At 46.9% G+C, this 26,566-nt stretch overlaps 1 long non-coding RNA gene and 1 pseudogene across 18 annotated transcripts in view; both read right to left on the minus strand.

Annotated features, from left to right (window-relative positions):
- Nucleotides 1-23,146, minus strand: part of LOC138922034 (heparan sulfate glucosamine 3-O-sulfotransferase 4-like) — a 144,037-nt pseudogene extending 120,891 nt beyond the window's left edge.
- Nucleotides 23,147-23,458: 312 nt separating this feature from the next.
- The window catches only part of LOC138922035 (uncharacterized), a 59,364-nt gene continuing 56,256 nt past the window's right edge, over nt 23,459-26,566 (minus strand). For 10 of the 18 annotated variants that reach the window (XR_011435145.1, XR_011435135.1, XR_011435131.1 and 7 more), the window contains one exon: nt 23,460-25,599. This is a non-coding gene — a long non-coding RNA (uncharacterized lncRNA). Of the gene's footprint in view, nt 25,600-26,566 lie in introns of all 18 variants that reach the window. The other 8 variants (XR_011435136.1, XR_011435134.1, XR_011435137.1 and 5 more) reach the window with 4 other exon arrangements.

The following is a 26,566-nucleotide window of genomic DNA, read 5'->3' on the forward strand; positions in this document are numbered from 1 at the left end:
GAAAACAAGAACAGGAATCGCAGTCACTATGACAGCCAACTATTGGTGAGTCTTTTGAGTTGCTTGCTCCGTGTTTTTTTTAAGCATGTCACTCACTAAAGAGGAGACAGGGAAAGTGGGCAGATGCAAATAGCTGCCGTCTAATTGGAGGCTTCAGATAACTAGCAGACAATTCTAAGTCTTCATTTGTTCATTCATTTATTCAATAAATATTTATCAAGTGCAAGGTTCTTTCCTGGATGCTGAGGATACAGCAGTAGACAAAACAGGCAAGATCCTTGCTCTCTGGTAGTATATGCACTAGTGGAAGGACACAAACAAACGATAATGAAGTAAGAAGATAAACAAGGTGACTTCAGGCAGTGGCAAGTGTACAACAGTAATAAACGAAGTGGCATGATAGAAAGTGACCAGGGCTGCAGGAAGCAGGGGTGCAGCCTGTGGATGCAGGCTGTGCTCTGAACACTTCCAGAGGAGACCATTCATGCTGTGAGTGAGTGAGAAGAGGGAGACAGCCAGGCAAAGCTAAGGGCAAGAGCCACGGAGGTGCAGGTTTTCTTGAAGGGGGTCTATTGGCGTATGGAGTGGGTTTTTTTTCTTATGTGGGTCTGTGCTGAGCGTTGCAGGACATTCGGTATCTCTTTACCCCACCCACCTATCTCTATGGAAGCTCCCCTCTGTAGTCACTGGGGCAGCTGAAAATGCTCCCACTCACTTCCCAAGAGGAAGGGCCATAACTGTCCCTGTTGAGAACCACTGATGAAGGAGAGAACAAAGACAATGACCCTGAGTTAGAACGGAGCGTGGGCTTTTCAATTAACAGAGAGAGACAGCCAGTGTGTCTGGCACACAATGAGTGATGGGGAAAGAGGGAGAGCTGAGTTGACAGTCATAAATGCTTAGCTGTTGTACACTGACTTTGCATGCTGCCAGCCGGGAAGATTTTCTGGAGGAGACACAATGAGCAGAGGACAGAAGGCACAGTTACCCACACACTTTCTGCACATATCAGGAAAGGACATACAATTCAGTGAGCAATATAAGGTTTGCTGCCCTGGTGCTGCTATTAGTAAAGATGGGAGAGCAGAGAAAAGTGAGCAAGATACCATATTTCATCAATCTCAAATGAATATTTTTATTCACATTTCAACCTGTCTGAAATAAAAATGTGTCTCATAGTCGTCATGACATATTGTTACTGCCTGGGCCTGTGCACCAAGACCAGTAACAGCCTGCAAGAAAATCCCGGGGACCATAATGAGCACTCTGCAAAAAATGCTGCAAGAGCAATGGCCTTGATGGAACTATGAACAGTACTATGAAGAGCATGCCAGGGAAGGACACTGCAACCTGGGGGTGACTTAGAGAGTCGAACGCCAAAAAGGAAATTTGAGGAATACATGAACCAACTAATTGCATTTACTTTTTCCAATACATGAATCACAAGAGTGATAGAAGATAATGTCCAAGCATAGGAAGGCTCTTTCAGTAAATGCAAAATGTGAAAATTCTAAATGCAAAAGGATTGTTATGGTTTAACTGGCAATGCTTTATTCCTAGGGATCACACAAACAAGAGTGCACTGTCTAGATCCGAGGCAATCTGAGAACACTTACTGAGTATCCAGTGAGTGCTAGGAATCTCATATGTGCAGTACAGCAAGTAATCTCACAGCAACATCCTCAAAATTCATATGATGAATTCTACCTCATACATGTTAATAGGCGACTTCATATAGCACAGTTTCTTTTCTCCCTTCAAATGAATCATACGCAACATTTAAAGAGCCAAGGTCATTCTGTAAGGACATTATGACCAAGAGTGGTCACATCCTCAACGACATGCTCTTCTAACACTGTTCTGGACCACCGCTCCAGTTAGCTCCCTTACTATGCCTTTGCGATGGTTAATTTTAGGGGTCAACTCGACTGGGCTAAGGGATGCCCAGATAGCTGGTACAACAGTGCTGGGTGAGTCTGTGATGGTGTTTCCAGAAGAGATGAGCATTTGAATCAGTAGAGTGAGTAGAGAAGATCTGCCCTCACCAGTGTGGGTGGGCCTCATCCAATCTGTTGAAGGCTTGAATAGAACAAAAAGATGGAGGAAGGGCAAATTTACTCTCTCTGCTTGAGCTGGGACATCCATCTTCTCCTGCCCTCGGACCGCAGCACTCCCGGTTCTTGGGCCTTCAAGCTCAGAATGAACTACACCATCAGCTTTCCTGGTTCTTCAGCTTGCAGATGGCAGCCTGTGGGACTTCCTGGCCTCCATAATCACATGAGCCAATTCTTTATAATCAGTCATTAGCTTTCTCTCTCTGTCTCCTATTGTTTCTGTTTCTCTGGAGAACTGTGACCATGACAGCCTTGGAAAATATCTTTTGACTTCTGCTCAGACACCATGAGGAGGCCTATTTGGAGACAACTCTGAGGCACGAAGGGATGAAAGCCTAGACTAGGAGAGACGGAGGGGCCTTTGTGAGAAGCACTGCGAAGTTGAACTTAGTGACTAAGGAAATTAAACTGGTCCAAGATCTTAGGCAGAGACTTTGACCCATCAGAGCCTCTCTGCCTAACTTTTATTCTTCCATCTTGTAGTAATTAATACCCCAGTTTTCCTTTGGGAACATCCCTCCCTCTTCTTAGTCTGTGTTGTTTGGGGCAGGCCGCCTTCACGCTAGCTCCAGGGGTGGCAGGAGACCCAGGTCTATGGGATGCAGCCCAACTGGGGCCAATGAGAATCAGTCTTGGAACGTCCACTGAATCTACTGAGAAAGAAGCGTTCCCTTTCCTCTGCTGTGAGCAGGCCATTTCGAAGTAAGCCTGGAACTATTGGCAGCCACACGTAAGGGACACCTGCCTGAGAATGAAGCCAACAGAGAGCACAGCAAAGAACTGGAGAGAGACGGAACACTGATGGTTTTGAGGCTCTGGGTGCAGCTTGGCCTGAAACCTCTGGACAATGTTGGTTTTTCACTTAGTTGAGGAAATAAATTCCTTTCTGGGTAAAGGGGATGTCACTTGCAACAGACAGAGTCCTGACTTAATCTAAACACTATAGACTACTATGTCCTATAATGCTGATGGCCTAAATGTTGGGGCAGGTGGAGCATGCTGGCTTCTTATCTAGGCTTGGAATGAGACTTCTGCAAGAGCTCAAGGGGCTGGTGGCCAAGTTCTTCAGTGCACGGACATCGGGAGTGCACTCATTGCAATACTCTGCTGAGGGTTTTCTAAACCAACGGCTCGTTCAGAATCTGCAAAGCACACTGCATTGTAGACAGGCTCTTGGTAGGGTCAGCCCTCCATAGCCTGGCGTGGGTGTCCCAGGGGCAATGATGTAAGACACACAAGAAAATTCCACTGGGCCAAAGTAGCCATTGGCCCCCTCACCCGCCCATAACAAAGCCTGAAATCCCCACCATCAGGTGACTCCTTCAGCTTCTAGCACTCTCTCTCTCTCTCTCTCAAAGACTTCTGTTGGTATACATCTGTGTCACACGGGAAAGGCCACCTCAACTCACTACCTCACCTGTCCTGATCACGCAGGTCTGCTCGTGACACTCGCTGCGGCCTCCTAGGGAAACCAGAAAGGCCTGGGATGGTTCGCTTGCTTCTGGCTGAGTGCTCCACCATACTGTAAATTCCTTCAGAGGGCAGAGTTGTGTCTTTCCTGGGCCCCGCTGTACCCTGGTACCTCATACAGTGCCGGGAACAGAAGCACACAATCCGCATGTGTTGAGTAAATGGTTATATGGCAAGCAGCCCTGGGGTTGGGAGTTAGGGGCCTGGTTTCCAGTCCTCGCTCTCCCCCAAGCCAACACGCTCACAGTCATGCTGTGCCCCTCTGAGGGCCTGGGTCCTCATTCGAACAAACGAGGAGGAAGGCCTCTGAGAGCTGGCTGGGAATCCTGCACAGATGGGTTTCTTTGGCCTATCCTCTGATTTTATACATTTGTAACAATCTAAAAAACGGGGAGGGGACCAGTTCCGGGGCACAGTGATTAAAGTTCCACACACTCCACTTCAGTGGCCCAGGTTCACAGGTTTGGATCCTGGGCACGGACCTACACCAATCATCAGCCATGCTGAGGCAGCGAATCACATACAAAATAGAGGAGGACTGGCACAGCTGGTAGCTCAGGGCTGATCTTCCGCACCAAAAAAAAAAAAAAAAAAAAAAAGACCTGGGAGATTTCATAGAAAAATTCATATCTCTGGTTTTTCTTGCAAGACATAAGCTCTGACAACACTGAGCCCACAGTGCAAAGGGCAGCAACGGGCTAGAAAGGAATCAGGGCTGTAGCTTTGGGTGAGGCCCCAAATCTCCCAGCAGCCACAAGTCCCATCGCAGTCCTGCACCAGCACCATATGTCGGCTGCCATTTATGATTACATGGCCCTATGTCTTTTCTTTTAGTAAAGAAACATCTATAAAGACATACCAAGAGAGCCACGGTTTAAAAAATTTTGAGAGAGAGCACATTTTTTTGTAGGAGTGAACTTAATCTTCACACACTTAATAATACCATCTATCATCCATGTAGCATCTATTATACATGCCAGCTATCATTCTAAGCACAGTACATTTGTTTAACCCATTCAATCTTCAGAGTAACCCTATGAGATAGGTACTATGAGTATCTAGATTTCAAAAAAGAGGAAACTGAGGCACAGAAAGGTTAAGTAATTTGTCCAAGGTCACACAGCCAGTAAGCAGCCAAGCTAGGATTAGAACTTAGGCAACCTGCAAGAACCCATTACACACCACTGCCCAGTGCTTCTGAGCTCAAAGAGCCCAGCCTAACTCACGCGCAGACTGCTGCCCTCACCTGTTCACTACACAGGTGACTCCCCTGTCACCCTGCACCGAGATGCTTGATGAGGAGACTATCCAACAAGTCCAGTTATCAGAACCCAGGTTCAGGATGGAGAGAGTCAAGATTACTCAGTTAAATAATAACCAAAGAGGGGCCAGCCCAGTGGCACAGAGGTTAAGTTTGCACATTCTGCTTCGGCAGCCTGGGGCTCACCAGCTCGGATGCCAGGCACAGACCTACACACCGTTTGCCAGGCCCTGCGGTGGCAGGCATCCCACGTATAAAGTAGAGGAAGGCGGACACGGATGTTAGCTCAGGGCCAATCTTCCTCAAAAATAATAAGAACCACCAAAGATAAAAAAAGTGTATCTCACATCACCATTTTTTTTTTAATAATAAGATGCAGTGCTTCCATCTTGATAAACTCTAAAAAACGTCATCCACTATCTCCATTTCCCCATATCCTAGAGGAAGAGGAAGCTGAGGTAGAAGGTTCTAGAAATTCCCTACATGGGATGGATCTCAGAGACCATCTATTGGGAAGGCACCTTTCACCCATAAATTTACAAGGTAGGTGTGGTGATCCACGGCTGCATCAGAATGTATTACTTTTATTATTACTACGAATGTTGCCAACAATAACGCTGCCATTGTATGGCTGTTTCCCGTGTGCTAACCACCTTGCTAAAAGCCTTACATGCTCTATCCTCCTAATCAGCATCACTATGCCAGGAAGTAGGTACTATTGCTACCCTCGTGTCACTGATGAGAAAACGGAAAGCCTGAGAGGGTAGATGACAGGCCCAAGGTCTCACAGCTAGAAAGGAGCAGGAGCAAGACCAAGAATTAAAACACACGGCTTCTGATAACCCAGCTACACTGCCTCCCTCCAGAAATCTAACTGATCCCACTCAAGCAGGGGGGTGCCTTTGAGGTTTTGTTGTTGTTATTGTTAGATCGGTTGAGACTGCACAAGACTACTGGCAAAGCCATTTCTTGAGGCTTCTTCAGGGTGTCAAGAGATCCATGGGATCACCCAGGTTCTGACCATCCTTTGTGACACCCAGAATGTCAGCTGAAGGTCAATGGGTGTCACTGTGAAAAGCTAGAAAAGGAAACACCTGTTGCTCTCCGGGGCTTGTTAGCATGAAAATAATCATGCATTTCCTATGGTTTGGTGGCAGAGTTACAAGGGTCAGCCTAAGAGATGGCATATCAATGTGGCTCATCAAATGAGTCGGTCGGGATGAGAATATCAATTGATTTGAGCAGACATGTGTCGAAAGGACTCATACAATGTAAAAAGGTAGCCGAAGTAAAGCGCCTCCAAAAAGCGCGGCCCACTTGGCAATTTTTCCTGATGCTCACCTGGTCCCCAGGGTTTGGGAGGGCAGGGAGAGGAGTGAGAGGAAGACCAAAGGAGGGGGGAAACTACAATATTTGTTTGAAAGACATAAGTTTGAAAAACGGAAAGCCTGATCCAGTTGCTGTGACTGAAATGTTCCCTGGATTCCGAGAGAAGGCAGGCCATCTCTAGTCACATCGCTTAAGGATTCTGTGACGTTTCTCTATCCCAATCTTGGATCAGGAGAGGCCAATTGGAAGTGCAGCAAAATGATTACACTCCCTGCTCCTTTGAAACATTATGAAAAGGTTTCTCCCTCCAAAGTAGGTCCTAAAAACATTGTTTACTCACTGTGGGACGGCCAAGAGAGAAGAGTAAATCTTCTATTAGTCCCAAGGAAGTTCTCAGATTTGCATATAATACAAGGAAGCATCTTTACGTTCCCAGCAGCTTGGACTTGCCTGACCTCGAGTCGTGTTGGGATGGCAGCACACGTTAAAGGGTCTGCTCAGCAGGCGTGGGGTGCCCAAACCCTGCACATTCCAAAGAAAGGACTGGCCCTTGACCATGTGCTGGAACATAACCTCTGAGCCCTTGGAATATGCTGCCTGATAAGAGTGTCTCTGTATACTGGGACACTGGACCGCACCAAATAGTTTATGCAAACAATGTGTTTGACAATGAGAAGCTGTTTCTGTTTTCCTGGGACCCTGGGCCAGCCCATATCAGCTTGACCTCTGGAGGGTGGAGGACCTGGAGTCCGAGTGGCTAAGGTCAGTCATGTGGGCACTCCAGGCCTACACAAGTGACCTTCAACACAATTCCTGGACTCCAAGCCTCAGAGAGCTTCCCTGATTGGCAACACTCAGCACGTTTGTCACACACCACTGCTGGGAGAATTAGCACTGTCTGTGCCACTCCACTGGGATGGCACAACTGGAAGCTCGGGTCTGGTTTCTCCTGGCCTCTGGCCAGCGTGTCCTCTTCCTTTGCTGATTTTAGTGTGCATCCTTTCACTGTAATAAACCATAACTATAACAGCCTTTCTGAGTTCTGTGAGTCCTTCTAGTGAATTACTGAACCTGAAGCTGGTTTTGGAGGCCCCATCCTGAGAGGAATGGAGGAGGGGAAAGGGAGGGAGGGAGGGATGAAGGGGGGACTGGAAGAAGGAAAGAGGAAGAGAGGGAAAGGAAAGAATAGGAATAAAATGAAACAAGAAGCAAAGAACCCAAGAAAGTGTTCTAGTGTCAAATTTCTCACTGTTTGAGCTCAAAGTAACAAGAGGAAAGAAAACACCACGTATGCAAGAGCCTTGAAAAACACTGAAAATAGATAACTATTAGAGGCTGCCTGTGCAACACACAGGGCATAATTTTAGACTCCACCACCCTGTCCTCGAGATTGCTTTGTCTAACCGTTTCCCCAGTGCAACAACTAACCTCCACCTTGGAGAAATAATAGCTATTCCCTTCTGATGAAAACATCCCAACATTCCATTTCAGAAATAAAATAAAACATTCAAAAGTGATCTGGAAGAGACTTAAACAGATCATAGCATTACATAATGTTTTCTTTCATGGTCAAACAAGAGAATAAAATGGATAGCTGTCTATTTCTGTGCCATCAGTGCAACTGAACAGCCCACATTTAACACTCTGGCAAGGCTGAGGGGAGATGCTCCATGCCTGGACCCGAGGCTCGAAAGTCGGTCCTCCATTCATTCTCTGACTCTTCTGAAGTCATTGAAAACCACTTCAAGCAAAGATGATTTGAAAGAAATTACCTCTGTGTATTACACCACGAGCGGTGAAAAATGTCCCACGTGAGACTCGATGGTCCCGAAGCAATACAAAAAGTGCAAGATGTAATCACTCAGGGAAAAGAAGTCCCCATGACAACAGGAAGGGAAAGGAGATGAGTGAGAATCTGAAGCCTCAAGTCTCTTACAATACGAGATATCCCTAATTTGTACTTGGAAATCTGTCTTTGGGTTTGAAATCCCAGAAAGGAACTTCCTCTCTATCGCTTCCCTGTCTGCCCGGGTGGTGTTGTTAAACCGAACTACACCTCATCAAACGAGGATGGGATGGGACTCCTGGCACCATGAGGGAAGCTGAATGTGTTCCATGCCTTCTGCATCTCCTGGATCAGAATGAGGCAGGTGTGCTATGAAGCGTATAGGAAGCCTGGGATTTGGGAGGGTTGATATGCATACGTACAGAAGTTGTGCCCAATAAAAGAAACCACAGGATTTTCACACCATTAGATGTATGGGGTCATTTTCCAAGTACTGTGTCCCGATACTTTTTCAGGGAGATCCCAGAAAGGAACTCCTATTGTCCCCACTGAATTCCTTGATTTGCTGCTCCCAGCCTGGCTCCTCAGTGGGGCCCCATCTCTCCAGATTCTTCCTTGATGCCCTCCCAAACTCCATAGGACATTTCAAGGATTTTAAATTTAATTATCATTACTGAGAAACAGATGTGAGAAATTCTTCTGGAATCTTGGTTTGTACAGCTGCTTCCCCCACTGGGTCTCTGATTCCTTGTTCCTGAAAGTGTTGTTGCTCTGGCCCTCTCAGCCTTGCAGAGATCTTCTTTAATTCCCACTAACACCTTCCTAACAGAAGGCCTCTCTTCCCAGAACATCATAATAACGAGACACACTTATCAATTAATCAGTATCTACCAGGGGCTGCCATGAGGCTAGGCACTTTGTATAATTCATCTCCCTTAACCCAATCAACAGCCTTATAGTAAAGGTATTACACTGTCTACTTTGCAAGATCACAAAATAAAGTTCAGAGAAGCCAAGCAATTAGCCCAAGGTCACAGAGTTAGGATTTAGCAGATCTGAGATTTGAGCCTGGGTCAGAATGACGCTAAAACCTGAACATAAACCTACCGAAAATCCAATCAGAATAGAAGAGTAGGATTAAATACAGGTGACAAGTGCTGTGAAGTGTCTAATACACATTTCCAGGGTCTCCACGCTGAGCCAAACCCCCTCTCTTCAAGCCCACCCCAGCTCTTCCACGAGGTCCATAATGTTGAAGTCATAAATACTGACTTTATCATTTTAAAGTGCGTGCACGGCTGTGTGAGAGTGTGCATGTGTTTTTCCCCAGTTTTAGTCTTCCATAAAACACTTGAATGATCAGCAACCCTAGAAGCCGATCATAATTCTAGTCATGAGATGTACCGACTGGCATAACTCAGCTTTAAAGAGGCTGCCTCTAAATGGGTTAAGTATGACTGAATGACGCAGGTCCTCCCTAGGTGTAGACTGGGCGGAAGTGGACATTCTCAGAGGTGAACTCTTTCCAAGTGCCTATTTGATCCCCAAGGGTTCCCTCCACCCTGGGAGAGCTCAGCACGCAATTCTCAAGCAAAACCAATACACTATCAACATTAGACAACCGAGTTTTCCTGGTGGACGTTTTTGCTAAAATATCTTAGACGCTTACAAATCTTCACTCTTTTCCATTACCTATTTTTATTTTTTTACTTTTTTTCTAAAGCTTGGCACCTGAGCTAACATCTGTTGCCAATCTTGTTTTTTCTCTTCTTCCTCTCCCCAAAGACCCCCAGTACATAGTTGTATATTCTAGCTGTAGGTCCCTCTAGTCCTGCTACGTGCGACACCGTCTCAGCACGGCTTGATCAACGGTGCCGTGTCTGCGCCCGGGATCCACACTGGCAAAAACCCGGGCTGCTGAAGCGGAGCACAGGAATTTAACCAGTCGGCCACGGAGCCGGCCCCTCCATTACCTATTTTCAGTTGAAGAAATACACTCATATGATTTTTTAAAAAGAGAAGTTCACGGTGTAAAGGATTTACACCACTCTCTGCTCTGCGCCCTGGTTTTGTCATCCACAATGGACCCCGGAGATCGCTTCATGTCTATCAGCACAGTGCTGTCCCATTCTTTGGAACAGTGCATTGCAGCCCTTCTGTGGACATGCCATAATTTATTTAACCAGTCTCATACTGATATATACTGAGGCGGATTCCAATCTTTAGCCATTGAAAATAAAACAATTTGCATATGCCTTTTTGCTAGACAGCTGAGATTTCTGCAAACTGAAGGGAAGGTAGGATTGCTCTAACCGTGGTATGTACGTGTTCTTACATAGATGGTACCCTCCAACTCAAAAGTAAAGGTACCAATAAGAAATCTAAGTGAGCCTACGGCGAACGTGAGCATTGGAAATGAAATCTGTCCTGAAAATTGTGCAATGCACGGTTCCTGCATCCGTCCTCCTTCTGAGAGAATCAGAGGACCCACGGCCACAGACAATGGAAAGATAGACAGGATCTAAAATACATCTTGCACTGTTTAAAATAAGAATTTCTTTTTGGAGGCATACATGAGAAACCCCACCGCTCTTTACGTTTTCAGTACAAAAGAATGACGCATCAGTGGTCCTGAGCTGGGTGAAAGAGTTATGCAGACAGAGGTTCTCCAGAATTCCAGGATCTTTATGCAGTCTGCCCTCATGATGTTTGATATCCATGGTGTATAATAGTTTCTGTAAATTAAACTTCTTAATCTAACTTTATGATAAGAATGCTCGTCCTGTATTTCAGGTACTCCCTGGAGGGCAATATTCCAGAAAACCAGTTACCTGGGGGAATTCACGAAAACGTGCATGGATTAATAACAACTAACAGACGTAGACAAAGCAGATCCCAGCACAGCATCATCATTCTATCCTTGCAAAAGCACCACGGAATTATTAGAGACTGGTACTCCCGTTTGAGAGATAAGAAAACAGAAGCTCAAAGGCTGAACACTTACCTATGTGCACAAGGCAAGGTAGACACAGAACTCAGACTCAAAGCCTTAATTCTGACTTCAGGTTCAGCTTTTTCTTTCAAAACACAACATGGCTCCAAACAGTCCAACTGCCCTGTGACAGAGGCGCTCAGGCAGTTAGGCTCAAATACTTCCTCAGCTCCAGCGACTCCCAACCCTCCAGCCCCCTGCAGAAGGCTCAGCCAGGAGGCACCGGGAAGGGTGCCCCTGTACCTACAGTGAGTGACATATCAAACACGGACTTCAGCGTAATGTTTTGATTGTTAAATGCCAACTATGTAATTTCGATAACGCATTTAGAGAAACATAATCCACTCTTAGAGCATAACGGTCTATCGGGAGTAATTGAACTCTTCTAAAACTTCGGCAGCATCAGCAACAAAGGCCAGGAACCAAAAGCCACGTTACAGTGAAGACACCTGGCTTGTGCCAGCCTGCTGTGTGACCCTGGGACTCCTGCCCGCCCTTCCAGGTCACATTCACTTTCTGTGTAACACTGGGATGAGAAAGTCTCGACTTCACGAGGCTGCAGTGAGGAATAAAGGAGGTGATGTCCTGTGTGGTAGGCAGCTTGTGGGAGACTGCTGAGCCCACATGGTTTGTTTGAGTGGGTTTCTCTTTCTTGTACCCAAAATAGTCTTGCAAAAATAGGACGTGAAAGAGCTGACAACAATTCTTAGCCAGAGTTCCCAAGAAACGTTGAGTGTCATTTCTTTTCAGAAGCCTGGAGTTTTGCAAGAAAAGTTAGCACACAGCAGGCCCTCCTTCCATTCATTAATTCATTGATTCAGAATTAGTGATTAATAAACTACCATGACGGAGTGCCTGCTGGGTGCTAAGCACTGTTCTGGGCACCGGCAAGGAACGAGATGGACAAGACCCCCACTCTCATGTAATCTGCCTTCTGGTGAGGAAGAAGTAACTAAGTAGCATGATTTTGGAAAGCAGTAAATGCTCTGAAGAAAATAAAACAGCATCACAAGCTCAGACGTGGAAAAGGGTCTTTAAATTAGGTAACTGGGAGAGGTATTTTCCAGGAGCTGAAATTTGAGCCGACACCTGAAGGACAGATAAGGAGCCGAGGGTAGTTTAAGGATCTGGGGCCGAGTATTTCAGGAGAAGGGAACAGTGGGAATGAGCCTGGTCCCAGAATGGAAGCCACTGCCACAGTTTGCTGCTGGGCCGAGACCGCCTCAATTAGCCCATCTGGTAGGCAAGCAGTCCATCTGCATGCAGAAAATCACAAGCTCCTAGAAGGGAACGCCAGCAGTGATTATTCACTCCCGTGATGCTGGAAGACACCACCTCCAGTGGGAAAGAGATTTGAAACAAATAAAAGGAAATGCTGCATGTTTGTGGCCAAACACCTGGGTCTGAATGCCAACTCCACATTTCGAGCGAGTTACTTGACCTCTCTGTGCCTCAGCTCCCTCGCCTGTAAAATCACAGCGCCTATCTCGCCAGGTCCTCTGAAGACTGAATGACTCCACTGCTTGGAGCAGAGCCTGGCACACGCACAGGAATACAATATGTGTCTATCACCATGCTGTCACTACCACCGCCACCATTATTCTTTCCCATCTACACCGTCATCTCCCTGTCCCATTGAGAATAACCATCACTTGTCCCTGACTGGACTTCTGCTTTGCAACAACAGGAGTGCATGTAAATTTACTGATTTACACCAATTCAACTATTAATCCACACCTTGGCACAGTCCTACCACCCCTGAATTGGGATAGAAAACAATCAGCACCCACCCCACTGTTTATGAATCTAAACAGTAACAGCTGTCTTACCATCTTCTCCGTAATGTGGAAAGTAAGGGAATTTTATACATGAAGTATAACATTTTCGCCACGTTCATATAACCAATACTTTCAGACCACTCTCAAACACACCCTCAACTTAGCAGCAAAGAACTCTAATCAAAGGAGGAGGGAGGGGGGAGGGAGGAGGGAAGAGCCAGGGACAAGATGAGAGGGAGGGAGGGGGGGAGGGGGGAGGGATGGAAAAAAGACATGCCAGCCAAGAGAAAGAGGTCACTTTCCATTTACTCCTCTTTCTTTGATGGCCCTCCATAAAGTACTAAAATTTGGTTCTTACAAGTCCCTTGCAACTTTTGCTAAATATATTTCAAGTTATTCTGTTTGGTTGGCTGGTTCTATAAATAGAATATTTTCTCTCATTATATTTTCAAAACGGTTGGGGTAGGCATGTAGGAAAACTACAGATTTTGCATAGTAATTTCCTCATCAGTGCCCTTAATGAACCCTATTATTGTTTCTAATAGATTCATGGGGGGATTGGTTATCTTAGATTTTCCAAAAGAAATGAAATTACTGGCAAATGGTGATAATTCTACCTCCCCCTTTCTTATTCTTTTTTGTATCTAACTGCATCATCTATTAATTACTGAGCAATGGTAAATAATAGTGATGATAATGGGCATTCTAGTCTTGCTCTGGATTTAATGGGAATGTTTCTAGTATTACACCATTAAAGATGATGCTGGCTTAGATGAACTCTATATGACTCCACTCATAGGTGGAAGTTAACATATTGACAAGGAGATGTGATCGGTGGTTACCAGGGAAAAGGGGGGGTGGGGGGAGGGCACAAAGGGGGAAGAGGTGTACCCACAACATGACTAACAATAACGTACAACTGAAATCTCACAAGGTTGTAATCTATCATAACATTAATAAAAAAAAAAAGATGATGCTGGCTTTGGGTAAGATCCCACTTTATTAGGAGTTGTTCTAAAAATTAGAAATAGATGCTAATTTAATCACATGCCTTTTAGCATCCATCAAATAATTCACAGAATTTTTCTCATTTACCCGTATTAAGAATAAGTCAAATTATAAGTCAAATTATCAGATTTCCTAAGATTGAACCATCCTTCCATTCCTGGAATAAACCCCACTGTGTCAGGACTTTTATTACTTTGTGAGCTAACCATTCACTTGTCCGTTTCTCCACTCTGCAGGCTCTTTCAGATCACTGGCCATGACTGATTCATGTCTGCCCCAGCACAAAGTTGAAAGTCAATACATGTTTAATGAATAAATAAATGAATGAATAACTAAAATAACAAGTGCATGGAACCTCCCAAAATTAACCCTTTGTCCCTCTTTCTGGGTTAAAATACTCAGAGAGATCATACACCTGTCCCAAGTAGATCTTTATAGGTTTAATAAACATGTGGCTAGACTGGTCCCCACTTCTTCTAGCAACAGAACCCTCGAACACCTCATCTTCATGGGGAAACTATTCCCTATGGTCTCAATGGGATTAGCCCTGGTTGCTTACTCCCCCCACCACTCCAGGCCAAAGGGGTGGCTACATCAGCCAGGCCCGATCAGGGTACTACACAACGACAGCTTTAGGAATGAGCACATGACCCAACCTGGACCACAGGCATCTCCAGGAATTTCTTGCAGAAGCTCTTAAGAAAAATTTTTTCCAAATCACTTATCTACCCTAAGTTTCATGTAGCCTCATTATTAATTATCTCAGTGATCAGACATCACAAATGTGAACTTACATTTATAAGTAAAGTACTTTGTTCAGTGTGCCCATACATCTTTAGATCAGCAAAACTGTACTCATGAAAATATGGGTCTACGCTTCTCCTTTAGAGGCAATCCATCACGGAATCTTCTTGGCCTTCGGGAACTCAGCTTTGCTTGAATGTGTGGTCATTTCATATGAGCCTTTTTTAATGGAGAAGTTATTTCCTTCTCTATGGTTTACTACTGCTTTTGGTTGAGGGTATTTTTACGTGAATAGAGCTAGCTGAAAATTTTCAAGAGACCAAGAAAAGAGACTATAAAATTTAGAAAATTTTATATTTCTGGAATTTTCAATAGCATTTACAATTCAACACAATGCAGAAAAAAACAATACACTAGAGACTTCCATAATGAGATTTAACAATTCTGTAATTTGGGGGAAAGTATAAATCTCTCAATTTAAAAAATATATATTACTTCCAAAAGAATTAAATAAACATATAATGTTTGTATGGGTTCCTGCTTACCATCTTGCCTAAAATGTAGTGAGATAACCTATCTGAGAATGAGGCAAGGTAGAGACAAACCTGGCAAAGAATGGAAAGAGACAGAGACCTTGTCAAATCATTCAAGCCCCTGGATTCAGCTTTTCCTGAAGCCACTTACCCCACAGACTTCCTAATTACATAAGCCAATAAAGCATCTTTTTTCGTTTATAATAATTTAAGCTCAATTTCTATCATTCACAACCAAAAAAGTATTGCCTAATTGATGTGTTGCTTTGTTTCCCTGTAAATATGCTTTACACATTCTTAAATAAAGACTGAAAAAAAAAAAAAAGTAAAGGCAGGCAACCCTAACTAGTGAGTGTTAAGAAAAAAATCATCAACCGCTTGCTTTTAATTAATGGCAAGATGGGCTGAAAAGCTCCCTTAGTGAATTATAATTTCAGACTGAAATTCCCAAAACAGTTATAGAGGAGCTTGTCGAGCCGCAGAAACCAATGGAATCAAGAGATGACTTGAAAGATCGGTGGTTCAATCAGTTTCAGAAATAGCATCCATTATGCAAACCCAAAACCTTTAAAACTCTCTAACGCACAACCCTAGCAATCTCTCATTCACCTAAAGTCTCAAGGCCCCTCTCCTGACTCAATTTAAAACTAAAAATGCCTGGTATGATTTACAAAAGTTAAAATAATTAAATCATGTTCTGATGGCCAGAGAACTCCAGGGAAAGTGGCCAAATCGCAACGTAGGGAGTTTGGCGGGGTCTTCTCGAACAGTCCTGCCTTCTCCAGTGCCTTCAGCTCTGCAGAAAAATGGAAGGCAAAGCATGCCCTCGGCATTCTAAATGCCTCAGTCCCTCTCCACTGCAGGCGGCCTCCATTCCTACTGTGGGCTCAAGAACATGTGAGCAGGAAAGCCCCGAGAGCCTGCTCCCTTCCATACCCCGTCCCCTTAGTGGAGAAGGCTGGCTGCAGGTACCCCAGGAAATCAGACTCTTCTCCTCCTTCGGCTCATGTCACGGTAGACCAAATTCTGGAATTGGTTTGGATTATTCTCTGGAGAGCTACTTAAGAGCCGCTTCAGGGTTTGAAATCCCTCATTCAGACATAATCTTGAAATGAAAGACGATTTGTTAATGAAAAATGCATTACAGCTTTCTCTGTAGGGCCCTCCATACTGATAGGCAGGATAACAGGAAGGAATTGAAGGAAAATGAAGGAGAAAAGCAAAGGAAAAGGAAAATTAGGAGAGAGAGGAGAGAAGGAGAAGAAGAAATTCATCATGTCACACACTCTGCGTGGGGGCACTTTTTAAGGGCCGCTTCATTTCACCCTCACATAATCACTTGCAAGTAAGTAACATTGAGCCCATTCTGCAGACAAAAAACTGGAGGCTTGGTGATATTAAGTAACTGGTCTAAGGTCACACAAGGAGGATGCAGTGGATTCTGACTCAGAGATACAAAAACAGGCTCCAAATAATGTTGCTCCTACAGTGCTCTCGTGCTTCCTCTGAAGGGTCTAACACAGATGTCTGCTCCAGAATCAAAGCATTCTAGTGGGCGAATGGGCCCTACGGAGACAATACAACCTCATCAGAAAAGAAACAGGGATTTAGAAAAAAAGAAAAGAAAAGAAAAGGAGAGAAAGAAACAATTTAATATAAGTAACCCAACGCCCAACAGAACTAGGATGGGGCAAGGCAAAGCCAGAACCCAATTTTTCTAACTCTCAGGTCTTACTCAATCTACCTGACCAGAACCTATTATATAAGTATAGTTTATCAATATGGATCAAATAGGGGACTGCCTCATTAATGAGTGAAAAGCTGAAAATTTTCTCAACTTCTGGAAAATGTTCATTGGGAACAAATGGGAAATTTTGGGGGGAATTGTCCTTTTCTGCCTCAATGTTCCTCTTTCTACCCAGCTCCTTTTGCTGTTGTTGCAATGTATCTGGGAGGTATTTGCCCCACGCTCTTGCAAAATCTGCAAAGGAGGAAAACTCTAACCTAAAACAGCACACAGAAGCCACAATTCTGACAACTACAAAGGGTACGGGTGTGCCAGTTACTTTCCGAAATGAGTTTAAGCCAGAGCCACAGACTGGTAGCCGGCTGGCTGTACCCAGCCCACAGGTGGGTTTTGTTTGTCTGCAGTGCTGGCCCACACTGCGCTCAGAAGAAATTTCCGTCTGTTGCCAACATTAAACACCAGATAATTTCACATCAAAAACTGGATTTCCAGTTTCTCTTACCAACTGGAAGATCTGATAACCCTGATGCCACATTTGCACGTGGAAAAGCGTAGCTGCCCCTTTAGACAGAGCATGTGCGTCCCAGTTTCTCCCCACCTGGTCTATTTCACTCATTTATACAATCGCTGTGGGCCCAGAAGGCATGTGAGTTGGTGACCCTTGGTTTAAGAGGTTAAGCAGATGTAGACTGCAAAGCCAATCATTAGTAGACTTTTCCTAAAAACACCCCCAATAACAGACTCTTCTCTCACTATTAAGACAGCTGTGACAGAAGGTAAGGCATATGAGACCAAAAGGATTTGAGAAATGGAAAAACCCAGCAGTTGAGTCCATTTGGATTTTTGGTCTAGGATACTCACTTTTTGCTTAGAAAATACATTCACTTTTATTATTTCATTTATTCCTCTCAACAATCCTGCAAGGAAGGAATTATTCTCAGATAAACAAACTGAAAATGAGTGATGTTAAATCAGTTATCCAACCAAGACCATCTAACTAGTAAGTTGCAAAACCCAATTTTGTCCAGCTACAAACACCTTGCTTTTGAAGTAATGAAAGAACACTCTGTAAGGCCATAAGGGCTGTTTCCACCTCAGGGCCTTTGTACCTGCTGTTCCCTCTATTGGAAACCTCTCCACCTAGATCTCCACATGGAAGGATCTTACTCTTTCACTTCATTTACATCCCCTCCACAGAGAGGTTTCCCCTAACCATTTGACTTAAAATAACATCTGTGCATGCACACACACACACCCCAATTACTCTCTAGACTCCTGCTTCTCAAAGTGAGGTTCAGGGATCAGCAGCATCAGCATCAACTGGGAAGTTAGAAATGCAGAGTCTGAGGCCCCTCCCCAGACCTGCTGAATCAGAATCTGCATGTTAACAACACCCCAGGTGATCCATGTGCATTTCAAGTTTAAAAAGCACTGCTCTACAGGAGCCCTGCCCAGTGGAAATGCAATGGGAGTCACAAGCGTCATTTTAAGTTTTCCACAGCCACATTAAAAAGGTTAAAAGAATGACTCGTTTGTTTGCTGTCTCCCCTAACGCCCTACTAAAAGATGCCATTTCCACGAGAACAGGTCCTCCCTCTGTCTTCTTCTCCACTTTATCCCCAGTACCTAAAACAGTACTGGGCACACGGTAAACGTTATTAAGTGTTTGTTGAATGAAAGAAGGAAAACACATTCTAGTACTTTCTGTGCGGCAGCGTGGTACAGGGAAAGAAACCAGCACTGTGAAATTGGACAGATGTGGTCAACTCAACCACTGACCAGCTGAGCAACCTTCAGCAAGTGGTTCACCCTCCGGAAGCCACCTGGAGTGTAAACCAGGAATGTTGCTGTTTAACTCACAGCCTCATCATGACACCCCGATGTGATAACATGTCTGTGAAGCACCAACCACCACAATCACAGGCATTCAATCAATGCCAGCGCCTTTCCATTGTCCTCTTTCATTCTCTCCAAATACCACATGCGCATAATGGTGCTGACCACTTTCCTCTGTGTGGCATGAGCATGACTGAAGCTGTTTTCCTGAGTTATTTTCCCCCAGCCAACGGGACCTGCCTATTAATTGCTACCACTGCAGACAACTGGAAACCGTGGAGGGTCCCTTCTCAGCACCCTGGAGCTGAGTGGCTCCCAGAGCAAAGTGGTCACGGTTACTGTTCAGTCTGTAAACCACGAGGGAGGCCACAGCTCGAGTCGTCTCTGTCACTTTGATGAGTTCTGCCGTGGCAGCCAGTTGGCCTGCCACAAGGTCCCATCCCTTAGGAGAGTTCAGGTCTCTGCCCAGCCAGAGTGTATCAGCTCATACTGAAAGGTGTGTTCTGGCTTTACCCTTTTATTTGGGGGGTGGACAGAGGAAGGAATAGAGGGTTTAATCTACTCCCACTTATTAATCACTGGCCTCTGTCCATCCACCAACTGAGGCTTGCTTCTCCATAGCTTTAACACACACATCCTAATCCATCAGTCCATCCTGCCCTGAAAATCCAATGCACATGTTCTCAACTCAGATGTGTCTTTGACTCACGTTAGATCAACAGCACAGAAGAAAGCAAAACCCAGATTTAGACACAGCTGGAGTGACACCAGAAATAAAACTGCTAGGGCTGCCTAGTTGGATATGAGGAAACCCCAAGCCAGCTGTGCCGAGAGCAGCCCCAATTTCTTCTCGCTCTCCCTCTTGCTGAAAACACAACCAGAACAGAAACACTAGCAGAATTAGTAGGCTATTGGGAAACACACTGAAAAGAAAAACAAAAACAAAATAAATATATGGGGGGAAATCAAAGCCTTTAATTAACCCGTGGATCTCTAACCAGTTAAACAGTAGAGTAAGATTTCAGGCAGAATACGTGGTATAACCATTTAAGTAGTGATGCCACCACTGAAAAGACGCAGTTGCACCAGGGAACCAAGAGGAAGAGTTTCTGTTACTGGTTTGAATCAATGCCACTGTTTCCTTTTCCACAATAGAGTGAGGTTGTCATCCCCTCTTCCTACATGGGAGAGAGAGGAGCCTGAAGAGGTGCAGCAAGTAAAATTCCCACAAATGTCCTCAAAGCACTGCTGTCCCTCATAAGGCTGGAGAGCGGTCCAAGGCCAGTGCCAGCCCACTTGGCTCCTGCAGGTCCAACGGGTTTCTGGGAGTCTTCTCAACAGCCAGGTTTGGGTGGCTAATGATTACCTCTGTGTTAGACAGATTCTCCTCCCGCACTTCCAATCGGCACCACTGAGCATAAGGGTCTCCCACAGGCAAGTCACTGGCGTAGCAGATCGAGGACACAGAGACACCGCATGGTCCTCTGAAGTGAGGATCAAGAGGATCCAGTTCTGTCCACACCTCTCCAGTGGAACAGTTCTACAGGTGGCTACCAAATACTGACACCCAATACCACAAGGCCCAAATACCACAAGTGATGGCTGAGAGTACCACCGAGCTGGAATGACATCTTCAGTAGCCATGTCATGACAGCGAGGCCGGTTCATACCTTCCTTTCCCAGCCACAGTGTAAAACAACATGAGAAAATCTGGCATCTTCTATCCTTTCATTCAGAAAATTCTCCGGACCCTACGATGGGACTTCCTGACACACACTCCACCACGCACACGTCATCAACGTTATTTTAAGTCACCTGAGTCAAACACCCCATCTCTATTTCCAGCTGCCACAAAGCAACACAACACACGTTGGAAAGATCTGATCTTCAAGCCTTCCTTTCCCCCAAAGGGCATCTGACACTTCTCACAAGATACACAGCTTTAAAATTAGAACTGGAAAAGACCACAGTGACCCTCATAGGGCTGAAGCTGCCCCACAGCAGAAATCAGAACATTCCTACAACCAACAATTAAACAACCGAAACCTTCCCAAACATCCCCTTCCTTCTCTGGTTTGCTGTTGTTGCATTAATCATCCTGACACCTTTTTAATTATAATCGCAAACTCGAAGCCATGACTTGCAATGTTATAAATACTGATTTTCCAGTTCAAGCAGGCATTGACTGGTTTCTGTTTTGATAGGAAGGGGCTGTTTGAAGCCTCCTAAAATGTTGCAACTCGTCTGTTGAAACAGACGAGACATTAACAGACACGTTTGCTGTTTCCATTTAACCTGCTGGAATGTTTATGCCTAAGTCTACTTTTTCTCAAGCTTTGAAAGCATAAGGCGTATTTTCTAAAGCGGAAGAAATCAATCAATACATATTATATATTCATATATAATAGATGTTATATAATACATATAGCAATATATATTATTATATAATACACATTTACTATATATTTCTGAAGTCAGGTTATTTCTAAAACTGTCGCAGGCTACAATTTAAACTTAGAAAGCACATCTCTTCAACAGCAAGGCAACTCGTCAGGAAACAATCCTTATTTTACCTATTGGCCTTGTGAAGATGATAATACCACTTTAGCTGACAAAGCCTGTGTTTGTCTGACAATTCCAATTAATTACTGAGACGCAACAGAGATGGGACCAGCCATCCAGATGTTTTTCAGAAAGAGATAAAAAGGGGGGGGGGGGAGTAAAGGAGATTTGCCTTTTGGGCAACTGCTCCAGTGTTTTTTAAATGTTACGGCGGGCCAGAAAGCCGGATCACTAAGTTATTTTACCTGCACTTAACTTTCTACTCTCCTCTCCTTTCCCTCACCGCTGGGAGACGGTGGAAGACAAGGGAGATGAACATCTCACAAGACAGAAGCTCTAATCTGTTGCCAAGGAGGCGACGGCTAGAAAGGGCAGGGGTGCAGGATGTAAAAACTCTTAGGGCACCGACTGTCGTGCAGACCTTGATGCTCCTGATGCCAAAGCAACCCGGGGTTGCTGGAGATGGGGAACATCCTCAGTCTTTTCTAGCAAGCCAAAACTCGCCAGCATCATCTTTTTAACTGTTCCCTGTTCATTTTGCTCTAACCTGAAAATACTAAAGTCGGATTCCAGAGACGCAAATACGTTTGAGGGCGATTTTGAGAGATTCCAGGAGATCTCAAAGCCCTTCAGTCAATCTAGCTATCCTGCTTCATGCCTTAGCGTCCCCAACGCAGCAGCGCAGAGCCCCACAAGAGCCCGGGCTGGGAAACACCCCGCGGGCACCTGGGCTGGGGATTCCCAGGCGTGGAGCTAGGTAGCTTCAGAAAGCACCTCCCTGGGTGAGGAGCCTGAGGCAGGCAGGGCAGTGTGACACCAGCTCCCCTAACCCTGAAATACAGTGATCCCTGGCCAGCCTCCAGTCCTCTCCGCGCTCCCCCGAGCAGGCCCGCCAGGGTCCGCAGAGCCCTCGTGGGGCGAAGGGTTCTCGGGGAGATGCCTGGATATCGAAGGGCGTGGGAAGCCGCAGCTTTCCCTCTGGGTCTTCCCCACCCATCTATCCCCTGCGCCAAGCCCAGAGTCCTACCTGTACCACTCCAGCCCCTTTTCGTAGTTCCTGTCGAAGAAGTGTGGCTCTATGCCCACGGCCCGCAGGCCCGCACGTCCGGGTGGACTCGGATCGCCTCCAGCAGCTCGCGGGTGCCTCCTTTCTTGACCCCGATGACGAGCGCGTGGCAGCTTCTTCTCCCCATAGTCGGGGATGCTGAGGGCGCCGCGCCTCTCGATGCTCCCGTTGGCCGCTCTCAGGCCTGCGAGCTCCTCGTCGGTGGTGCTGGTCTCCTGCGCTTCACACTCCAGCAGCGCGCTCGGCGCAGTGATCATCTCGCCAGGGGCCAGCAGGGTCCGGAGCCAGGTGTCCCGAGCGCCCCCGCCGCCGATTGCCAACACCCAGCCGTCGGCCCCGGGGGCAGCGGGCTGCTCGGAGGGCTCCGGGGGCTCCCCGCGGCTCGCGTTGTCCGGCGTCGGCGCGGGCGGCTGCGAGGGGGTGCCGAGGCGCACGGGGGGCGGCAGCAGAGAGGGTGGCGGCGGGCTCGGCGGGGGCTCGGCGGCGGCGCGCGGCGGCTCCTGCAGCGCCAGGGTGAATTGCAGGGAGCCCGAGCCGCCCAGGAGGCTGTAGCACAGGTAGGTGACGGACAGGGACAAGGTGCACAGAAAAAGCAACTTGCTCGCCGGCGGCCACTTAGCAGAGGCGCCGGGCGGCAGCGGCGCGGTGAGAGTTGGAGGCGGAGGCGGAGGCGGAGGTGGTGCGGGCCACGGGGCCACCGCGGCTCCCGGCTCGCGGCAGCGGCGGCAGCCCCCGGCGCTGCCCGGACATAGTTTCAGCCGCCGCCGCCGCCGCCCAGGCGCCCCGGCTGCGTGAAGCGACGCCGCTGCACCCCCGGCCCTGGCCGCTGTCCCGCTGCGCCAGGGGAGAGCCCGGCTGCATGGCCCCACTCCCCACTCTTCCCGCGGAGTCCGGGTGGCCCTACACCACCCACGAGGGGGGGCTCACTGACCCGCCGGCTGCACCTGTTCCGTCTGCAGCGCCCCCGCTTCCCGGCTCCGCCGCGGCTCCCGCTTCAGCCTCTGCCGCCGCGCGCTGTTGCAGCCCCGAGTTCCTTCCCCGCTGCTAACTTTCGGCCGGAAGAGAGGAGAGGCGCGGAGGGGAGGCGGAGGGACCCGTGCGCGCGCCGCGCCCCGCGCGTCGCCAAGGGAAGGGTGAGTGCGCCTCGCGCGCGCCTGCGGACTGGGACGCGGAACGGAGGCGTGCGCTAGGGCTGGGGCACCTGGCAAAGCGGAGATCGTGCCCCCCCCGCCCCCCGCCCCCCGCCCCGCAACGCATTCACGCTGGAGGGGTTTGCCGCCCAACCCCGCGTGCTTCCCCTCCCCTGGGAGCCTGGGACGCCAGTTTCTCCTTCCCTCTCCCAATACTTTCAGAGACTAGAGCCCCACACCTGCCGCCAGAGCCGCACACCAGGAAGCTGGGGGCCACAAGGTGGTGAGCTCTCGCTTCCCCTTTTCTCATGGGACTCCAAGCAAACTCGGTCCATCCATGACCCGCCCTTCTCCCTTCCTGGACATCCTCCTGCCTTTGACCCAGGAGGAATTTCTTGTCCATACCAGGATTCCCATGCCAACTTCCATCTTTCCAGCCTCCCCATCTTAGCTTGAAGCTCCTGATTGGTGGAGCTTTGACACAAACCCCCAGATTTCCTTGCCCTAGAGCTTTTGCCTCTGTCCCGCCACCGGTTGACTATGCTTTTTGCTCCAAAAGGAGAGGCTGTCTCCTCCTGGACACCCTGAACCACACATGCACATGCGCCCCTTGGGGGCCATTGCGGCTAAAGGAGTTCGGATTTCCCTGGACTAAAATAGACTGAGACTATCATCGCTCTTAACAACTTAGAAGCAGAGAGAAGTTGTGTTGCTGTGTCTGTGCGTCACTTCATTGAATTAAAAAAAAAAAGGTATCTTCTTTGCAGAGAGATTTCCGGCCCTCACCTCCCTCTCCTGGGGGGAATGGTAAACATCATAAGGCTTTGGAACATTCAAGACTAGACTTTGCTTCCTGTTTCCTTTTGCTCAGGGAGGTAGAGGAAACGCGAGGCTGGAATGGCAGGAAGAGGCAGAGCAGTCAACTGAGGCACTCCAGCGAACTCTGCTTCCTGGGGGCAGGGGCTGGCCCTGCACGCACCTGGCGCCAGTCTTTCCCAGAGGCTGGCTCCAGTGAGTCCTGTTTACCCTGCTAGCCACAGCTGGGTGCCTGGAGGGTCTGCTTTCACCTACAGGGCTGATGTGCTTGGCATCTCCGGTTTTGTTTGATCACATAACAGGGACAACAGTTGAAAGAAAATGTATATAGTGTCTAAATATTAACTAGATACCTAGTGCCAAAGAGAGAAAAAAATGTTGCTCCAATAACATGAACACAGACTTTTCCCTGAGTGAACAGAAGCTCACGGCTGCTCTCAGCTGGACGTGAGCTTCCTTCACTGCAGCTTCAGCTCAGATAAAGATTGTTCCTTTAGAATATATTTTTTATGGTACACCGGAGACCTCTGAAATGCAGAGTCTGGTGTCCTGTAAATCATTTCGTGGAACTAGGGATGCTTTTTCAAACACCACGCAACTGCACTCCTGTAATGTTAATGGGAAGGGGCCAACTGGAGCTGGGAGCAGCACAGCTTGCCCATCCCTCCTTCGGCTCCAAGCCCAGCTCTGGGTGGTCGCCCAGGAGGGCCCGGTTGCAGCAAATATTGTCACTGCTGTCGTCCATCTCCCTTTCAAAGCTAAGGCACCAGGATGCCCAGCACGTGGTCCAGGGGCCTCCCTACAGTCCCTGCCCGGCTCCCAGACTTCTCTATCCCAGCTCTCGGCAATCCAAATGAACTTGCTCTGTAGCTAGTTTTACTAAAGATGTGCTTTCAAATTTGGAAAGGTTTTGATAAAATGGTACTAACAGTTAACCTAGAGGTGGCAAACTGGTAACAAATTAAGAGCTGAATGTGGCCAGCGCAGTGATATTAAGAAGTTGAAACTGGTTGCAATGTTGTAAAATTGAGGACTTTCCCAAAAAATTTGGCTATGAGGTTTCTGCTGAAATAGTAGATCCTGCAACTTTGGGCCCCTCAGCCAGAACCGAGAGGCCCCCCTGACATGGAGCATGTGCCCTGTTCTTCACGGTGCCCCCCCAGAGTGCCCTCATACATTTATGTTACTTGCCTGGATGCTGCTAATGAGGACACTTCCCAGTGTCGCTTCTCCCTCTTGTCCACAGATAGTCCTACTTAAATAAGAGACTCTTGAAAGAACGGAACCCCGTTGGTGAAATGTTAGGCCCCACAACTGATGGGGAAGAGGTGATTTTTGGGGAGAGGAGCTTTGTAGATTTCTCACTTGGGCACTTACCTGTTTTGTTCTCCATCCAGGTTTTTTCTGGGAGCCAGTTCTTGAGAAACCTATAATGGAAAGTACGAGCTATCTACATAGGGAGAACTCAGACTTCGTTCAGCAATTCCCTGGGCGTCTGGAGACTTGATAGAATACTTTTTTCTTTTTCCGTTGCCAACACCCATGCCCATTCAGGCCTATGAGAGTTTTTACAATGCTCCTCCAACTGGTCTCCAGGCCTCCAGCGTGCCTCATTTCTCTTCATCGTAGAGGACAATAGCAGATCAATGTTTCTGAGGCATGGCTCCACCAGTGCCCTCTCTGATGCAGAAACCTTCCTCTCACTGCCTACCTGATAGACTCCAACTCTCTGCCTTAGCACTCAAGGGCCCCTCCGCCTTGCATGTATCCCACAGTCCTGCCAAACCGAACAGTACCCACTACCCAAAAGCACACATTGCATTCTTCTCTTTCACCTCTGCCTGATCAGATGATGGAGTTGAAACAAAGCCATCATTTGCTAGTTAAGTGACTTTCGGACAGGTCATTTCACCTCCCTGACCCTCAGTTTCTGCATATGTAAGTGATGAATAGTAAGACTCACCTCATATTGTTTTTATAAAGAATTAAATTGACTTAGAGAGCATATGCAAAAACAGCTGGCTCCCTGCCTGACATGCTGCAGCCACCAGTAATTATTCGGACCTAAATATTGGCTCATGCCATGCCCTGCTTCTTTTCCTATTAAAACCTTATCCTTGAAAAATCGGTGTGTACCCTTTCTCCAAAACCAGCCCAAGGTGTAAACTGAAGTTCACTTTCCTAAGCCGCTCAGTGACATTTATAACGCCAAATCTAATGCCTTAGTTTTTTTTTTAAGCGAAAGAAGCTAACTCTGGCTAACTTCAGTTTTCTTATTAAAGAAATTGACTAGAAGGATTTATGGTAACTCACATAACTGAAGGGAATTTTTGAAAAATCAACAAACAAAAAGCAAAAGTAAGCTTTGGAAGGCACAATAGAGCACAGTGTATA

Source organism: Equus caballus, unplaced genomic scaffold (genome assembly GCF_041296265.1).
Source record: "Equus caballus isolate H_3958 breed thoroughbred unplaced genomic scaffold, TB-T2T haplotype1-0000035, whole genome shotgun sequence".
Classification (NCBI taxonomy): Eukaryota; Metazoa; Chordata; class Mammalia; order Perissodactyla; family Equidae; genus Equus; species Equus caballus.